A 16,268-nucleotide genomic window follows, 5' to 3' on the forward strand; every position below is an offset into this window, starting at 1 on the left:
TGCCGTGCGGCGTGCCGACTGCCGCCCCACAGTTTGCAGCCTCATGGAGATCATTACCATAAAACAAATAACCATCTCGTTTCTGTCACCCACTATGAGTGAACCCAAAACCTCAGGCCCGCGTCCAGAGATTCCTTCGCCACAGACCCAGCCAGCTATGAAGGGAAGGAGGGCACCAGCCCCAATGTCCAAATCCTCATCCTTTTCTCAGTCCATCCGCTGTGCCATGGCTGTAGATGGCGATGCATCGTTCCGGCTGGCAGAGTCCCCTCCTCACCGCTGCCTCCATCTCCTTTACCTGCTTCCTTTCTTCCCTTCCTCAACAACAGGACAAATATAAACAAGGGTCTCCACTTAGTGTGTGAGGGAGCACTGGGTGAGACGGGGGAATGCTTTCCTCTTTCTTCCCTAATCACAGGTCCCTTTTTGAAGCCCTTCTGCTGTCTTGCACTCAGAGAAAGGTGTCTCCTGGGCCTGCACAGTGATGCTGTTTCCACAAGCGGTACATGGAAACTATTGAAGAGAGAGATCCTGGGGGCTGCAGCCCAACTGGTGGGACTCCTGCTTTTCTGGCCAAAGTGATGTCTCTTTTCATCGAAAAAGGAAACGAAGGCAAGGTCAAAGAGGACTCAGGCAGGGGCAGTGGAGTGTTGTGATGGAGAGCGGGGCTGTTTAGACCTAGATTTGAATCTCAGCTCTGCCACTCACAAGGTATGGGCCTAGCACCTGCTAAGGCTCTCTAACTATACATTGACAGAAAGAATGCATGGGGAGGAGGAAGATGGGCAGGATGTGGTCCAGATGGGGCATCTGAGCAAGGAGGACATACAAAGTGTGAGAAAAATGAGCTGGATGCTATCCCTAAGGAAAGTTTCTTGAAATAACAGATGAATACCTATTGGCAGGGAAGCATTGAAAGATCCAGACTAAAACTAAGCACACTGGGGATGAGAGGCTTGGTCTGAGCATCTTCAGGGAGTCTGGAGGGTTACGTGCTGCCATGGGCACTGCTGGAGAGCCTTGAAGGCCATGTGGGGCCTGGGAACAAGCATCTGATTCTTGAGTAGAACAGTGGCAGGATCTGTCCTTTGGGAATGATTACCTGGCCATAATGGAATAATGGTGAGTGGACCAGCAGGAGCCTAGACACATGCTTTGTCCAGGATGGCCACCTTGTGTTGGGTGTCAAGGGCCAGAGCCAAGACTTTCAGCATCAGATAAGGAAATGACATGGTCTTGGCGGGTCTTTGGGGAGAGGGCTGCCCAGCCATCCTGATCCTACCAATACTTTGGTGGCATTCATATCAGAGTTTCCATCTGAGCATAAAGATTTTCCAGGAAGTTTCCCTGGAAGTTCTGTTTCTGTGCATCTTATCAGTTTGCAACCACATCCAGGGAACTGAGCCAGTAGGCCGAGATTTCTTCCTCTCATCCTTCCCTGCTCTTGCTTTCCTCAGATACTTGTTCCCTGATGGTCTGGCAGATGGTGGTGGTACAATGATGAGAGACACTAGGTTCCTCATCCCAGATGTTCTCAGCCCATAGGAGACAGACAAACTCATATGCAGGCATGGCCAAAGTGCAGAGGAGGCCAAAGGACAGTACCACTAACTTAAATGAGAAGCGTAGTTTACAGAGACTCTTAACTCCCTATTGATCAAGGGTACAGAGGAACTTGGCCTCTTCAAAATAGCAAGAGAGGTTCCTAACCTTACTCGTTGCGATGGGACAAAAGTTTGGGAGAAAATGGAAGAAACACACAGAAGCATATGATTGATTGGGTCTTATCTGAGTCCACTTGTGCTGCTATAACAAAACACCTCAGATGAGGTCATTTATAATTAACAGAAACGTGTCTCTTACAGCTCTAGAGGTGGGGAAGTCCAAGACCAAGATGCCAGCAGGCTTGGTATCTGTCAAGGCCTTGCCTCTGCTTCAAAGATGGTCCCTTGTGCGGAGTCCTCAGATGGCAGAAGGGAGAACAGGAGTGGGAGGGGTGCACTTGCTTCCTGAAGCCCTTTTTATAAAGGCACCAATTCCATTCATGAAGGCTAATCACCTCCAAAAGGCCCCACCTCTTAATGTTATCGAATTGGGAATTAATTTTCAACATGCACTTTGGAGCAACACAAACATTCAAACTAGAGCAGCTCTGTCCAGGCATGTGATCCAGTAGAAAACCTGGGCAAGCCCAGTGCCAGCAGCTCATTTGAGCACTTGGGTTTGTGAGAGGCCACTCTGGAGCCAACGCACAGGTACAGGATTCTCAGAAAAACTTTGCAATTATTCTGTCCACCTTTAACTTCTAGATTTCCCTGGGATACAGGGAGTAGTACTTGCCCTTCAGCCTTAGGAAAGAGAAGTAAATTAGGTCAGAACTGCATTTTGTCCTCATGGGTAAAGGGGCGGGGGATTGTCCCAGAGCTTAGGTAACCAACAGCCAACTCCCCCAGTCTGTCTCAGGGCAATTACAGTAAGTGATTTGAAGTGGTGTGAATGGAAATGATTTATTCTGAGAACCTTGTCAGTACTGCTGTTAAATCATTTGTATTTCATTATGGGCCAGGAATGGGCTAGACTACGTTCCTTTACCTCCGACCCCCATGCCATTTCCACAACTGGTTATTTCAGGTGACAATTAACAGGAAATGATCGTAACAGCCCCAGGGTGGTCACTTTTCTGAGGGACTCTTCGTATTAAGTTTCAATTACTTAGAGTCTCCCATCTAAGTCTCCAAAAGGAAATGAGCTGCTTCTGTAGTTGTCACAAAAAATCAGTTACTTTTTATAAAATCTTTCCCAGTCTCTGTTTTGTCAGTCAAGTTTGAGGAAGTTAAACTAAGAGTTAAACTGAAGGTTCTCTGGGGTCTCATCTGTAAGAAACTCATCTATTTCTTCTGCAACCCAAACTCCAAAAGACAAAGTCAAAAATGAAAAGCAAAAGAAGCAAATAATAATGAGGAATTAGATAGGGTTTGTCTTTTTCCCTGCAATATTTTAATCCCATGTTATGGAGAATGCTCTCAGCAGGGAACCCAGCACTTCCTGCCCTGATGGTCACCATGCTCTTTCCTTCTCCTCTGAGGGCCTCTGCTTCAGGACCACAGAATAGGATGTGTTGGTTTCCAGCGCAATATAGCAAACGGAGGTCCCACCCAGACAGCAGGATGTGCAGCAGTTTCTGCTGACCGCGGCCGTCACAGTTGCTGTGATGCCTTTCTGCTAAGACAGCGAGCAGTGTCTGTTTGAAGTCTGGTCTTTGGGAAGGAGACCCAAGAGAACCTGAGCCGGGCTTGTCTGGATATCAAAGTCCAAATTAAAAATTTATTCCAGTGTTTGAAAAATTCCTGGCCAAAACCTTCATATGGATTTAAAAAAACACAAACTCCCTGCTTTCTTCAGTGTCTCTGATTGAGGACGAGAGGATTTATTTCAGAAAAGAAAAAATGAAAGCGAAGCCAAATACTTCCATAAATGGGCTCAGGTCAGGCGACCTCTTAGCTAAATCTGTAAGAAAAGAAATCTGTTAAACCACTTTGGGCAACTGGGAAGCACTTGTATTAGTTATCATTCGCAAATTTTCTTTTTTCCCCTTTCCTATTACATGTCAGATCACCGGGCTCTTTTTGCTGGATGTAAAGGATGAAGAATGAGAAAGAGTTTCTATTCTGCACCCCATACCCCTACCCCATTCGACAGAAAAGTGGAGGAGAAAGCTTTGTTTAAAAGTTGTGATATTGGGAGAGGAAAAAAAGATTGCCAAGCAGAAAATGTAATAGTAATTATGAAATTATTGATATAAGTTATTAGGCCAAAACAGAAAAAAATTAAGGAAGGAATGAAAATTTAAGCAATAAAATTAAACTAAGGCCATTAACAAAATACACAGAAGAAGCAGAACTAGCCTGACACGGGGCATTGTTAGTGAAATGGTTTTTTGGTTGTTGTTGTTTTTTGTTTGTTTTGAGACAAAGTCTTTCTGTGTCACCCAGACTGGAGTGTAATGGCACAATCTCCACTCACTGCAACTTCTGCCTCCCAGACTCAAGGGATTCTCTTGTCACAGCCTCCCAAATAGCTGGGATTACAGGTGCCCACCACCACGCCAGGCTATTTTTTTTTATTTTTTATTTTTATTTTTTTGTATTTTTAGTAGGGACAGGGTTTCACCATGTTGGCCAGGCTGGTTTTGAATTCCTGACCTTAAATGATTCACCCACCTCGGCCTCCCAGTCCTGGAATTATAGGCGTAAGCCACCACACCTGGCTGTGAAATGTTGAAATGGAAGTTGAGAATGAGAAGTCAGCTCCAAGGGCAAAACAACCAGATGAAGGATCAGGATGAATATATCAAGTTTAGATTGAAAGCAAAGGGCTGAATAGAAGAAAGTGATAGAACCGTGTCAACAGACAGAAACAACAGCAGCTATGAATGCTGACAGCCCCAGAACGACAGAGACGTAAAACAGTCTGCTAAAATGAATGCTAAGCCTCAAATGAATTCATACAGACCCTTTGGTAAAGGCTTTTGCTTTTGTTGTTGCTTTAGTTAACTTCCTAACTTGAAGTATAACAAAAATACCTAGCACTGGTGTACAATTTGATTAATTTTTCAGAGTGAACGCACCCACATTATCACCATGTGGACCTGGCCATGGAATAATGCCATTACTTTAAGGTGGCCATCTTTACTCCCACTCTCCAAGAGTGACCCCTCTTTCGACAGTCATCAGTATAGATTAGTTTTTTCTGTTATTGGAGGTCACGTAGAGTCATGCAGTATCTTTTTATTTCTTCCTTCACTGAACATTATAATTTTTATCCGTGCTGTTGCACACAGTGGTAAGTTGCTCATTCTCAGGGCCACGTAGTATTCCACTGCATATGCCATAATGAACACCTTTCTACTGCTGATAGACATTTGTGTTGCTTCTAGGCTCTGACGTGCCTTTTAATGCCCTTGTACACAGACCTCTGTGTGTATATATGTAGAGAATGGTTGGGTCAGAGAGTATGCATATGTTAGCTCTAGTAGACACCACAAAAAACAATTTTTCAAAGCAGTTGTACCTGCTTAATTAGCAGATTCCATGCCTGCGAATGGCGTATAAGAATTCCTGTCACTTTAGATTCTCATCATATTCAGCATTGTCAATTTATCTTAAATTTATATTCTAATAAGAAAGTGGTTAATATTGAATTGTGATTCTGTTTGCATACCTAATTTTGTATATTTTCATAATTCTGTTACCAATTTAGACATCTTCTTTTTTAAAAGAACTGTCAACAATTTTTTGCCCATTTTTAATACATTATGTGTCATCTTGTTGTTGTTATATAGGAAATCTTTAAATATTCTGGATATAAGTTCCTTTGTCTGATATATTTTTGGAAATATCTTCTCCCACTTTATGAGTGGCCCTTTAATTCTCTTAAATGTAGGTCTGTGTTCTTTTCTTTCTTTTTCTTTTTTTCATGAGAAATTGTTAATTTTAGTGAGACCAATTGATCAATCTTTTGTTTTATGGTTAGTAAATCGTATGTGTTGTTTCAATTTATCTACATCAAGCTCATGAAGATATTCTCATGTGTTATATTGTAGAAGCTTTATTGTTCACCTTTTTACACTTAGGCCTATATTCCATCTGTAATGGACTTTCATATATGGTGTGAGATAGGGGGTCAAAGAATTGTTTTTCTTTTGGAAATCCAATTAACCCAACCATTTGTTTTCACACACTACATTGCAGTGGTGCCCATGTTGTAAATCAGGTGATTTCCATGCAGCTCTGTTTCTGGACTCTCAACTCTGTTCCGTGACTCCATTTGTCTCTATTACACCAATATCATACTGCCTTAGTTACTGTGACTTTATAATGAGTTTTGATATCTGGTAGTACAAGTCCTTCAGCTTTCTTCTTTTTCAGTTTGTCTTGACTATTTTTGACAGTTTGTATTTCTAAGTAAATTTTAGAATTAGCTTACCAATTTTTACAAGAAAAGAAAAAAGGGAGGGAGGGAGAAAGGGAGGGAGGGAGGAAGGATGGATGGGAGAGAGGAAGCAAGGGAAAAAGGAGAAGGAGACAGAAAGAAAACCTGCTGGGATTTTGACTAGTGTTGCATGGAAGCAAAGACCGATTTGAAGAGCATTAACACTTCTACTCTAGGTCTCTCAATCCAATTTACATGTCATATCTCCCCATTAATTTAAGTCTTTAAAAACTATTCTCTGTAATGTTCTGCATTTGCTATGCATTGGTCAGGTGCATATTTTGCTGAATTTATTCCTAACAAGGTGCTTAATTTTTAAAATACTATTATAAATGGCATCAAATTTAAAGTATTATTTTCGAATACTTGTTGCCAGTACACAAAAACATAGCTGATTTTTGTATGTTGACTTTACAGTCATTAGTTTAGCTAAATTTGCTGGCTCATTCCAGTAACTCACCTGTGGAGTCTCCATATACAATCATGTCCGCGGTTAATATCAGGTTTGTGTCTTTTCTAATTCTTAAGTTTTGAAATTTCTTTTTTTTTTTTGTCTCAACTACTCTGGCTAAAACCTCCAGTACAATGTTAGATAGAAGTGGTCAGAATGAATATCCTTGTCTTGTTCCTGGTCTCCAGTAGAATCGTTTCTATGTTATTATTAAGTATGGGCTTATTAGATGTAGCCATTTAGATTAAAGAGTTCCCTTCTAGTCCTAATTTGATGCCAGTTATATTTTTAATCATGAACAAGTTCTGAATTTTATCAAATGTTTTTTATTCATCTTTTGAGGTGTTCATATGGTTTTTCTTCTTTATACTGTTACTGTGGTGAATTATATTGATTGATTTTTAAGTGTTAAACCAACCTTACATTTTTAAAATAAACTTTATTTTGTCATGATAGCTGATCCTTTTAAAATATCTCTAGATTTGGTTTGCTCAAGAGTTTTGTATCTATATTACAATGAAGGATTGGCCTGTAATTTTCTTCCTCTGGAATGATCTTGACAAGTTTCAGTATCAAAGTAATGCTGGACTCATAAAATGAGTAGCAAAGTATTTCTTCCTTTTTCCAATCCCTGGAAGAATTTGTCTAACACTTATATTATATTTTTCTCATATGTTTGAAATAAATTCTTACTTAAATGTCTAGGCCTCAATATTTCTTTGCAGAAATTTTAAATTATGGATTCAATTTCTCTAGCAAATATGTGAATATTCATATTATCCATTTCTTCATTTTTCTAGGAATTTGGCCATTTCACCTGTATGTTCAAAGACATTGACATAAAATTCATCATAATATCATCTTAATATTTTGTTTAATGTCTGTAGGGTGTGTGTTAGTAGTTTATGCTTTCTTTTTATCTACGTCGGTCTCTCCAGAAATCTGTTTATTATGCTTTCCCTGAAAATATGGACAAATACATGGAAATTCATTATACAATAAAAAATTAAGAGAAGGCCAACTGAAAGATAGATGATGTATTGGTAGTTAAAAGCAGGAGAAATTATAATTTATTGGGAAGCTTACAGGGGACTTAAAGTGGGAAATATTTGAGATAAACCTTGAAGGAAAGGTAGAATTTTGACAGTATAAATAGAAAAGGCATTATTGGCAGAAAATTGGAAAAAGATGGGATGGTCTGGGCAATCAAGACATTTGAGTCATAGACAATGAGAAGACACTGAATTCATATTTTCAGTATTTTCATATGTTGACTACTTGGAAAATATGAGGAACAATGTTGAGGAAAGACACTAAGTTGTCCAACCTGGTAATTGGGAGAAGAAAAAGAAGGCAAAGGAAGGGTTACATTTCAGGATTAGAAATAGGACTTTGTAGGTCCCAGCACAAAGCTGTAGTCTGGAGCCAACACAGTGGAGGAGCTGTCAAGACAAGGAATAGCATGAGGATGTGATCAGACTGGTCCAGAACCATGGGCTTTATTCCCACTACAGCATAAGAGGAAGGAGTCCGTGAGTGCAGACCAGAGAGGGGAGCGTGGAGCCACTGCAGCCAAGAAAGCTGACTTTCCAGTAGGGCAGAGTTGATTCTATCAGACTCTACAGCTCAGCCGAGGGATGAGGACCCAGAAAGCCACTGGACTCGGCATGTGGGAAATCACTGTGGGCCTTTGTGGTATATATGGAGATAGCAAATGTCTGGCATCAGTGGGAAGAGAGAGAAGAGAGGGCTTCATTCTAAGGTGCATGCTCTTTCGAGCTGTGCAACCCATTCTCTCTTCCATTCACAATTATTTCTTGCTTGCCTCCCTATTCCAGGCACGACGCTAGGTGTTCATTAGACAGGGGTAAGCAAAATAGACATGACCCCTCTCCTATTGAGCTCACATCTAATGAGGAGCTAAACATCAAGTAAATATAAAGAAATGATTAAAAACCACGATTAGTGCTTGGGAAGAAAGAAGAGGGCATTATGAGAATAAAAGGAGGAGGCCGATTTAGATTCAGGGGGATTGGGGAACGCCTGACCATGGATCACATGTAGGGGCATGCATGAGTTCTGACAGCATTGAAATGACAAGATGGGCTGCTCAAGTGCCTCCTTCGGGGACAAGTAAACTCTGTTCTAGAATTTGCTGGGCATCATGACCCCCCAACTTCATCTAATGCCCAAACCTCACTCCCCAACACATGTCTACCTTCAGGAGACAGAGAAATCAGTCAGAAAATAGAAATCACCACAAATCAAATTAAAGGAGAAAATGTGTAGTTCAAGGCAAAATCTTCTTTCAAGGAACACGAGAAAGATGGATCTACTATTGTTGAGTTATAATGTTGGGAGATTATGAAGGCTAATACGATTAATTGTAATTATCATTTATAATGTATACTCATAATGATATTGCTTCTAGAACATCTTCATTATCTTTCACTTCTGAAATGCGTGGGCTTCCCAACAGATTTCAGACAGGGCTTTTATTGGGCCCAGATCATCAATCCAAACCTTTTAAGGTAAGGGTGTTGCTACCTCAGAAGCCAAAGAGACATTTCCCAGCCTGGAAAGCACTAAATAGTCATTAGCTTCTTCAATCTGTTTACCAGCTGCCTGTCACTGGGGTTCGACAGGCCTCAAAATCAACACTCTGCTCTCTCTGTCCATCACAGGGCTGTCCCACAGACTGTAGTTCTCAAGTGGCCTCAGGCAAGCCTTATTTCATGCCAGAGCTGAGTTCCTGGAGAAAAACATGTCTAAATTGAATTTGGTTTATTCAGTTCCATTTGAAATGAAGCCTGTGTTTAAAAGAAAGCCATACTGGATTATTTTTCAAGCAAGTGTTCATCGTCTGACCTAATTGGTCTCAGAGACCCTAATTTGGAGAGCTTTTGCACCCTTCGTTTATCACTGTGGCAGTGTCAAAATCAGGATGGTTTCTTTCCACCTCCTATGCTCCACGTAATACTACTCTCCCCAAGCACCATCGAGGCCCCTCTCTCCATAATCCCTGGCCACCCTCTGTCTGTCTCAGTTTCCTCTGACTACACTGGAGGGCTCCCCAGGCCTCCTCAGTCTTGTCTCACTTGGACACCTGCTTTGTGGGAACCCATGTCCTTGACCATCACGGCTGGCCCATGCACCTCGGCCTGTTTGTATTCAGACCCTTTGGAATCCACAGGGACAACTCACCAGTGACCAGGGGCAGAGCAGCTGTATCAACTCAGCTTGGGGAAGCTCAAGTATCCAGTGATCTTGGCTGTGTGGAGTTTGAAATTAAGCCCAATGTATTACTCACGGCAAAACCAGGGGCCAGCCAAGTTAAATAGAGCACTCCCTGAAATGTTCACGGACTGATTAGAGAAGGAAGCTCTGATTTGAAGAGAGGCTATTTGGTGTCTACTTTTATTTTTTTAAACAACACGCTTTTCCATTAGTGAGATGGGAAAAGTAGACACCTCAAAGAATGATATTTATTAATTTAAAAAGTTCAGGTCTATGACCATATGCCATGTCCCTTTAACTTCATAATAATGGCCACACTTTTTATTGAGGTCTTCCTTTGTCCGAAAACTGTGTTAAGTACTTTGTAAGCATTTTCTTATTTAATCTTCATGAAAACCCTGTGATGCAGGTACCACTGTTATTTCCCTTTGCAGATGGGCAAGGTGAGGTCCACAGAGAGTAAGCACACACTATTTTTAAGTGGTGGAGCTAAAATTTGAACCCTGGCAGTCTGCCCTCCTATTCTTACCCACTCTTAAACAAATGTAAGTACCCAGGAGCTTTCCATGAAGAGAACACCTCAAGAGAAAGCTGTGACATTACCCCATGGGTTCATAAGTGGGCACAAGTGTGTTTTTTTTTTTTTGAAAGAATGCTGAAGGCCAGGAATTCAATAGGCAGAACACACCTCACTGAACCAAGCAGGGTTTGAGTTTGCAGATTATTTTCCAACCAGAAGGAGTTCATTGACTTGGAGTAAGAAAGGAGATCATTTAATGGACTTACAGAAAATGTGTTTTTTTTTTGCTTTTTTTTTCTCTTGCAGAACAGTTCAAATCTTCCAGGCCATAGTCCATTCCCTCTGTTGGCGTTTCTACCTGGGATTGTTATGAGATGCCTGAAGCGAAGTCCCCGTGTCCCACACTGGCCAGGCCTGCCCTCTCGTCTGGTCAGGGCACCCACACTGCCTTTGCAGCTGCATATCCACATACACATGTTTATTGGAGCGCTGAGAATCTCACTTCTCAAAAAGCCCCGGGAATTAGATTGTTTTCCACACTGAAAGTTTTCATTTGAAAAATAACCCTCTTTGTTTAACTAATGAAAAGGAGGGGCTGCTGCTCGCTTCTCAGGCTGGGTAAGAATTCCATGGGCAGTAATTCTGTTCTCAGTGGAAAATGTTTCGGTTTCTTAATGTTGTTTTGCAGACTGGTCCCTGCCCGGCCCTTGCTCCCAGGACCACACATACACACATGTGCACATTCACCCATGCACAGTGCAGCATTTTTCACCCTTCCCTGTTGGGGATGGTTGCATCCTCTTTCCAACACCTGCAGAACAAAAACGAGGTGGGTCAGTCGCTGTCACCCAGCCAGAGGCATCCCTGCATAGACGGGAACAGAACACTTTCCCTGGCCACGCTTTCAACCCCAGAGGCTGGGTGGGCCACAGAGGAAGGAAATTGGACTCCAAACTTCTCCTGTTTCTGAGCATCTCCATGTCAAGCAATTCTCTCACACCATGTAGGGGGCAGTTTGTTACATTCCCTCCTTATTAGGTCCGTATGACATGGCGATAAACACAGTGCTGTCGTCATTGGACTTACGGTATGGCCAAGCATGGTGCTGAGTGGTCTGGACTGCACAAAACAAATCAAAATATGGTCCCAGGAGACCACTTAGGGGTGGTAGAAAAATCATGGATGTTCGCATTTAGACAGACCTGCACTGTCACTTAAACAGCTCAGCCTACGTGCACGCAACTGCTGAACCACTCTGAGCCTTTGCGTCCACAGCTACAGACAAGAGAAGTTATGTAACTTACATGCAGGTGCACTGCCCTGGATGGTGTGTCTCACATAGTATATGTTCAAGGAACATCTGTCTTCTTGCCTCTCTTTTGTTCTCTGAAAACTAGCCACCTCTTCTCTAGCTGGGGGCTAAACCCCATTCCTATAAAACAAGTTACAAACAATTGAGTGCTGGTCCAGCAGAGCTGAGTCCACAGCAGGGTGTCTTCACCAAGGTCCTCTGCAGAGTGTGTGTGCACTGTCCAGGGGGTGCTGTGTGCTGGAGGGCAGGGGGATCTGACAGCAGTGGGAACTGTGAGGTCTGTTCTCCAGAAATGTAAAGTATTCCTTCTCTCCATAGTATTTGTATAGGACAGATATATCCGCCCTGAGTATGTGGCTTAGATACAGTTCTGCTTAAAGCAGGCAAAAGGACTGGGCAAAATCACTGCCATGTGAAAATAGACATTTAGGAGATCCACATGCATTAAATGTAAAGAGAAGATTAGCTGTTAGCATGAGGCAATGAATAGCTTTAAAAGCAGACAGGGATAGTATGAAACAAGTCTGTCAGTCAGACTGCTTTTAGTTTTAAGTGATGGAAACCTTCTTGTATATTACCTCTAGCAATAAATAAATCAGTAATTTACTGCTTTATATAACCGAGACATTCTGGGTTAGAGCTTCAGCTGGGGCCGAATACACCAAGTCATATGATGCTGGTAGGGCTGGCTGCTTTGCTGGCTCTCTTTCTCTCTCCATCTCTTCGTTTTGTCTAATAGTCGAATTCTCTCCTCTTTCAAATTAGCATCCTACTCTCAACTTAGTAGCTCCAACAGAGAAATTCTATCTCTCAGCATAGGCATATCAAAACCAGAGAGGATTCTAATGGGCCCAACCCTGAACATAACACCGGCTAGAGGATAAGGCACTATAATTTCTCTGCTATAGAAAGTGCAGATTTAGACAGATCTGTTTAAGTGACACCCCCTCTGTTTAAACGGCCACGCAGGTTTGTCTAATTCCGGAGTGTCTACTCTGTGCTAGCTGCTGCTCTAGCCACTGGGAATGCAGCAGCGGACAGGGCAGACGGTGCCCTGATCCCAGGCAGCTTATGGTCTTGTGAGAAGCAACATTTTAGTTGAATCCTGCTGCTCTGCATTGAGAACCAAACAGAAGTATAGATCTTCTCAGTTCACAAAAAAGCCAATTTCTTTATAAAATTAACAGAAAGTCACCAAATATAGTTCTCTACACTGAAAGTTCCCACATGTAAAACAAGCATACATATTGTCTCACATTCCAGCCAGCAGGGCAGCCTCAGAGTGGAACCTGCCTGTGGAATGGCACCTCTGGAAGGAATGCAGCAGGCAGTACTGCCAACCAGAAATGACTGGGGCTTTCAGGAGACATCACTGCTTTGGAGTTTCTTGCAGAAAACTTTCACATTCATCTCACACACAAGGAATGCAAACTGCTTCCATCACAGGAATGTGTGTGTGTGTGTGTGTGTGTAATATTCACTGATTAAAAGAAAGCGGGAGTCTCTGTACTACTCTGTAATCAATAATATGAAACGGAATTACACCCTGAGTACACTGTAATGGGGATTGTGGATTTAGGTTAGGAGAGAAAAAGTGGCCTCCCAAAATTTCTGCATTTGGAGGGACAAGTAGACTTGTGTTTTTTGATCACTTGGATGTGTGATGGTGTGGGAGGGCAGTCTCATCAAACAGAATTTATTTGATATTTACTGAGTGCCTGCTATGTACCAATCCTTTGGTTATAGAAAAACAAATAATACAGCATTTCCGCTTCATGGATAGAGTGGCTAAGTCGGGGACCTGCACATAACCCAAGCACACTACAGTGTAAAGTGTTCTAAGGCTCGGTGCACAGCACATTACACTATGACATGTCCAGGGCATGCAGTAATCTCTTAGTGTCTGTGGTGGGGATGAATGGTTTTCTCTTCATTTCTGAATGGCTGGCTGGAACCCCAGCATGGAGCCTTGGCTGGAAGCTAGAGGATTCTGGACAAAGTCGAGGACAGTCTCTAATGTCAGGCCTTGGAGCCATCTGAGGCCACTGCCTGTTAAGCACGCTTAACCTCTGTAGACCCAAGGTGGTGTGTGACAAGCATCCCCAGGGCCTGCGGGACAATCATTACTTTTTATTATGTTTCTTACTGTCAGGAGCTCCAAAATCCACATGGACTGCTCCTATGATTTCAGGTTATCCCAACAGAGAAACTGAAGAATCAGTGATGAGCACAGCAGGGAGTGAGCTGGCTGCCTATCTCAAAAGGGCACATCACCATAATCACAGATATACCGTGAGCATATGCAGAAAGAATGTACCGAGGGAGTGTGTGTCAGGAGCAAGCAGTCAAGAGGATACATAAACCAGGTGCCCCTCCCAGCATCCCTCTCCCACACCAAAGCAGTGCCTTTAAAATATGTGATAGGTGCCCGCATCATCTCTCTGGCCCTGCAGAATGCCCCTCTCCCAACAGCCACCTTTGCCGCTCTTCCTCTAAATCCACCCTGGGTCTCCCCTGGGCTGGCTGTTGCCTTCATATTTCATGCGGAATGTGCAGCTTCCCAGGAGCCTGAGGCATGCCCTGCATTCTGATGCATTGCCCGTCTCTGACACCAGCCAGCTCCAGAGCATGCCTAATGAGGAGGCCGACACCGAGGCAGAAGAGCCAGGCCAGGCTGTGGACGGCCGCTGCAAACATGGAGTGGGGTGATAGGAGGCCACCCAGGGGGAACCCGGGGGAAAGATGGCGGTTGCCTTTTAACCCCAGATACTACAAACATGGGCCAATTTAAACCACACCAGGAATGAATCACCGTCTCGAATAAAGAGCAATTTGGATCAAGGAACATCCTTGGGGAAAGCACAAAATTAAAAGAGGAAGAAAAAGCAACAAAGACTAAGAGAAGGCCGAAGGTTTGAAATCACTCATATTTCAGTAGGCAGAGTGGTTGCCCATTTTAGTTTTTCTTCTAGTGTAGAGCTTCTTCAAGTTTCCTTAGAGACCACTTCATTATCTAAAAGATCCTGCTGAACAGAAGTTTTTCCTTTCCTTAAAGCCTCATCTACCTTAATTTCACGCATTATTCCTCGTTTTGACTGGCTCTATCAGGATAAATTGACCCTTGCTTCCCATGGTATTTACGGCATTTATCTTTGGGTAGAGCCAGAACCTACCATCACCATGCCAAAGCATCCTCATGGATGCAATGGTCCCATGCTCATTCGCCAACTACCTAACACCTTCCCCAAGCCTGATCCCATTTCATCATCCCAGCAACTTGATGGGGAAGGTGCAGATGAGAAAACCAGGAATGACAGAAGTTTATCCAAGGCCATACGTCAGACCAAAGGTCTTAAACATGGGCCAGCCGTCAGCACTTTCAAATGAGCTGGAAACCCACTAAAAAAAAATGAGAATCTATCAATCCACTTGGTTCTATGTGGAACAATGTAGCAAATCATGATTTCTAATCATTTAATGTAGATACAATATCAGCAAATGAAACTTTACATTTACATAGGCAAGATCACTATTTATATCATGGACTCTAACAAAGAAGTTTACTTTAAAGCTTTAATTTTGTCATTTGTGTTTCTCTTTGTGTGTGTGTGTGTGTGTGTGTGTGTGTGTGTGTAATAAGCCTTTGGCTTTGGCTCTGAAGATGCTAATTTCAAAATGAAATTCATAGTTCTTTATTGAATACTTACCACGTGTCTCACAATTTTCATTAATTGTCTTATGTCATCCTCCTGACCCTGTGAGCTAGGTGATATTGTCCCACTTTGCAGATGAGGAAACTCTTGTTCAGAGAAGTTATATAGATGAGCTGAGACCACAAAGCTCTTAAGTGGCAGGACAGGAACCTGCCTGGCTTAAAGCTACAGATACTGCTCGTAGTAAGCCACACCGTTTTGCAGCCATGTGGTATCAAACATATTTAACATCATTCAGCGCCCTGTGTTTTCCAGCATCATTGTTCTTCATGTAACTCCTGCCCACTGGGTTCTTGAAGGATTTTCCCTGTTAATTCTTGCTCTTTTCCAAAGGGATAAAATATCAGGATAACAAAGAGATACCTGCATTCCCGTGTTTATTGCAGCATTATTCACAACAGCCAAGACATAGAAGCCACTTGAATGTCCATCCACAAATGAATGGATAAAGAAAATGTGTTGTATACATATAATGAAGTACTACTTGGCCTTAAAAAGAAGGAAATCCTGCCATTGTTGTTGTTGTTGAGATGGAGTCTTGCTCTGTCACCCAGGCTAGAGTGCTGTGGCACGATCTTGGCTGACTGCAACCTACACCTCCCAGGTTCAAGCAATTCTCCTGTCTCAGCCTCCCAAATAGCTGGGACTATAGGTGTGTGCTTCTACACCTGGCTAATCTTTGTATTTTTAGTAGAGACAGGGTTTCACCATACTGGCTAGGCTGGTCTCAAGCTCCTGACCTTGTGATCTGCCCCCCTCAGCCTTCCAAGGTGCTGGATTACAGGCATGAGCCACTGCACCCAGCCCCTGCCTTTTTTGATAGCACGGATGAACCTGGGGTCCGTTGTGCTAAGTAAAAAAAAAGCCCAACACAGAAGGACAAATACTACATTGTCTCACTTATGTTAGGAATCTAAAATCGTCAAACTCAAAGAAGCAGAAAGTTGAATGGTGGTTGCCAGGGTCAGAGGGAGGGAAAAAATGGGGAGAAGTTGGACAAAGGGCATGAAGTTGTACAACATGCGTTAAGTCCTGGAGAGCTAC

General features: G+C 42.7%; 1 long non-coding RNA gene across 1 annotated transcript in view; it reads right to left on the reverse strand.

Moving 5' to 3' along the window:
• The window catches only part of LOC144578834 (uncharacterized), a 66,249-nt gene that overhangs the window by 211 nt on the left and 49,770 nt on the right, over positions 1-16,268 (reverse strand). Inside the window, exons 2-3 of the long non-coding RNA XR_013525266.1 lie at positions 11,504-11,631; positions 10,947-11,010 (exon numbers count right to left, since the gene is read on the reverse strand). This is a non-coding gene — a long non-coding RNA (uncharacterized LOC144578834). The remainder of the gene's footprint in view (positions 1-10,946; positions 11,011-11,503; positions 11,632-16,268) is intronic.

The sequence above is a fragment of the Callithrix jacchus genome, chromosome 1 (genome assembly GCF_049354715.1).
Source record: "Callithrix jacchus isolate 240 chromosome 1, calJac240_pri, whole genome shotgun sequence".
Lineage (NCBI taxonomy): Eukaryota > Metazoa > Chordata > Mammalia > Primates > Cebidae > Callithrix > Callithrix jacchus.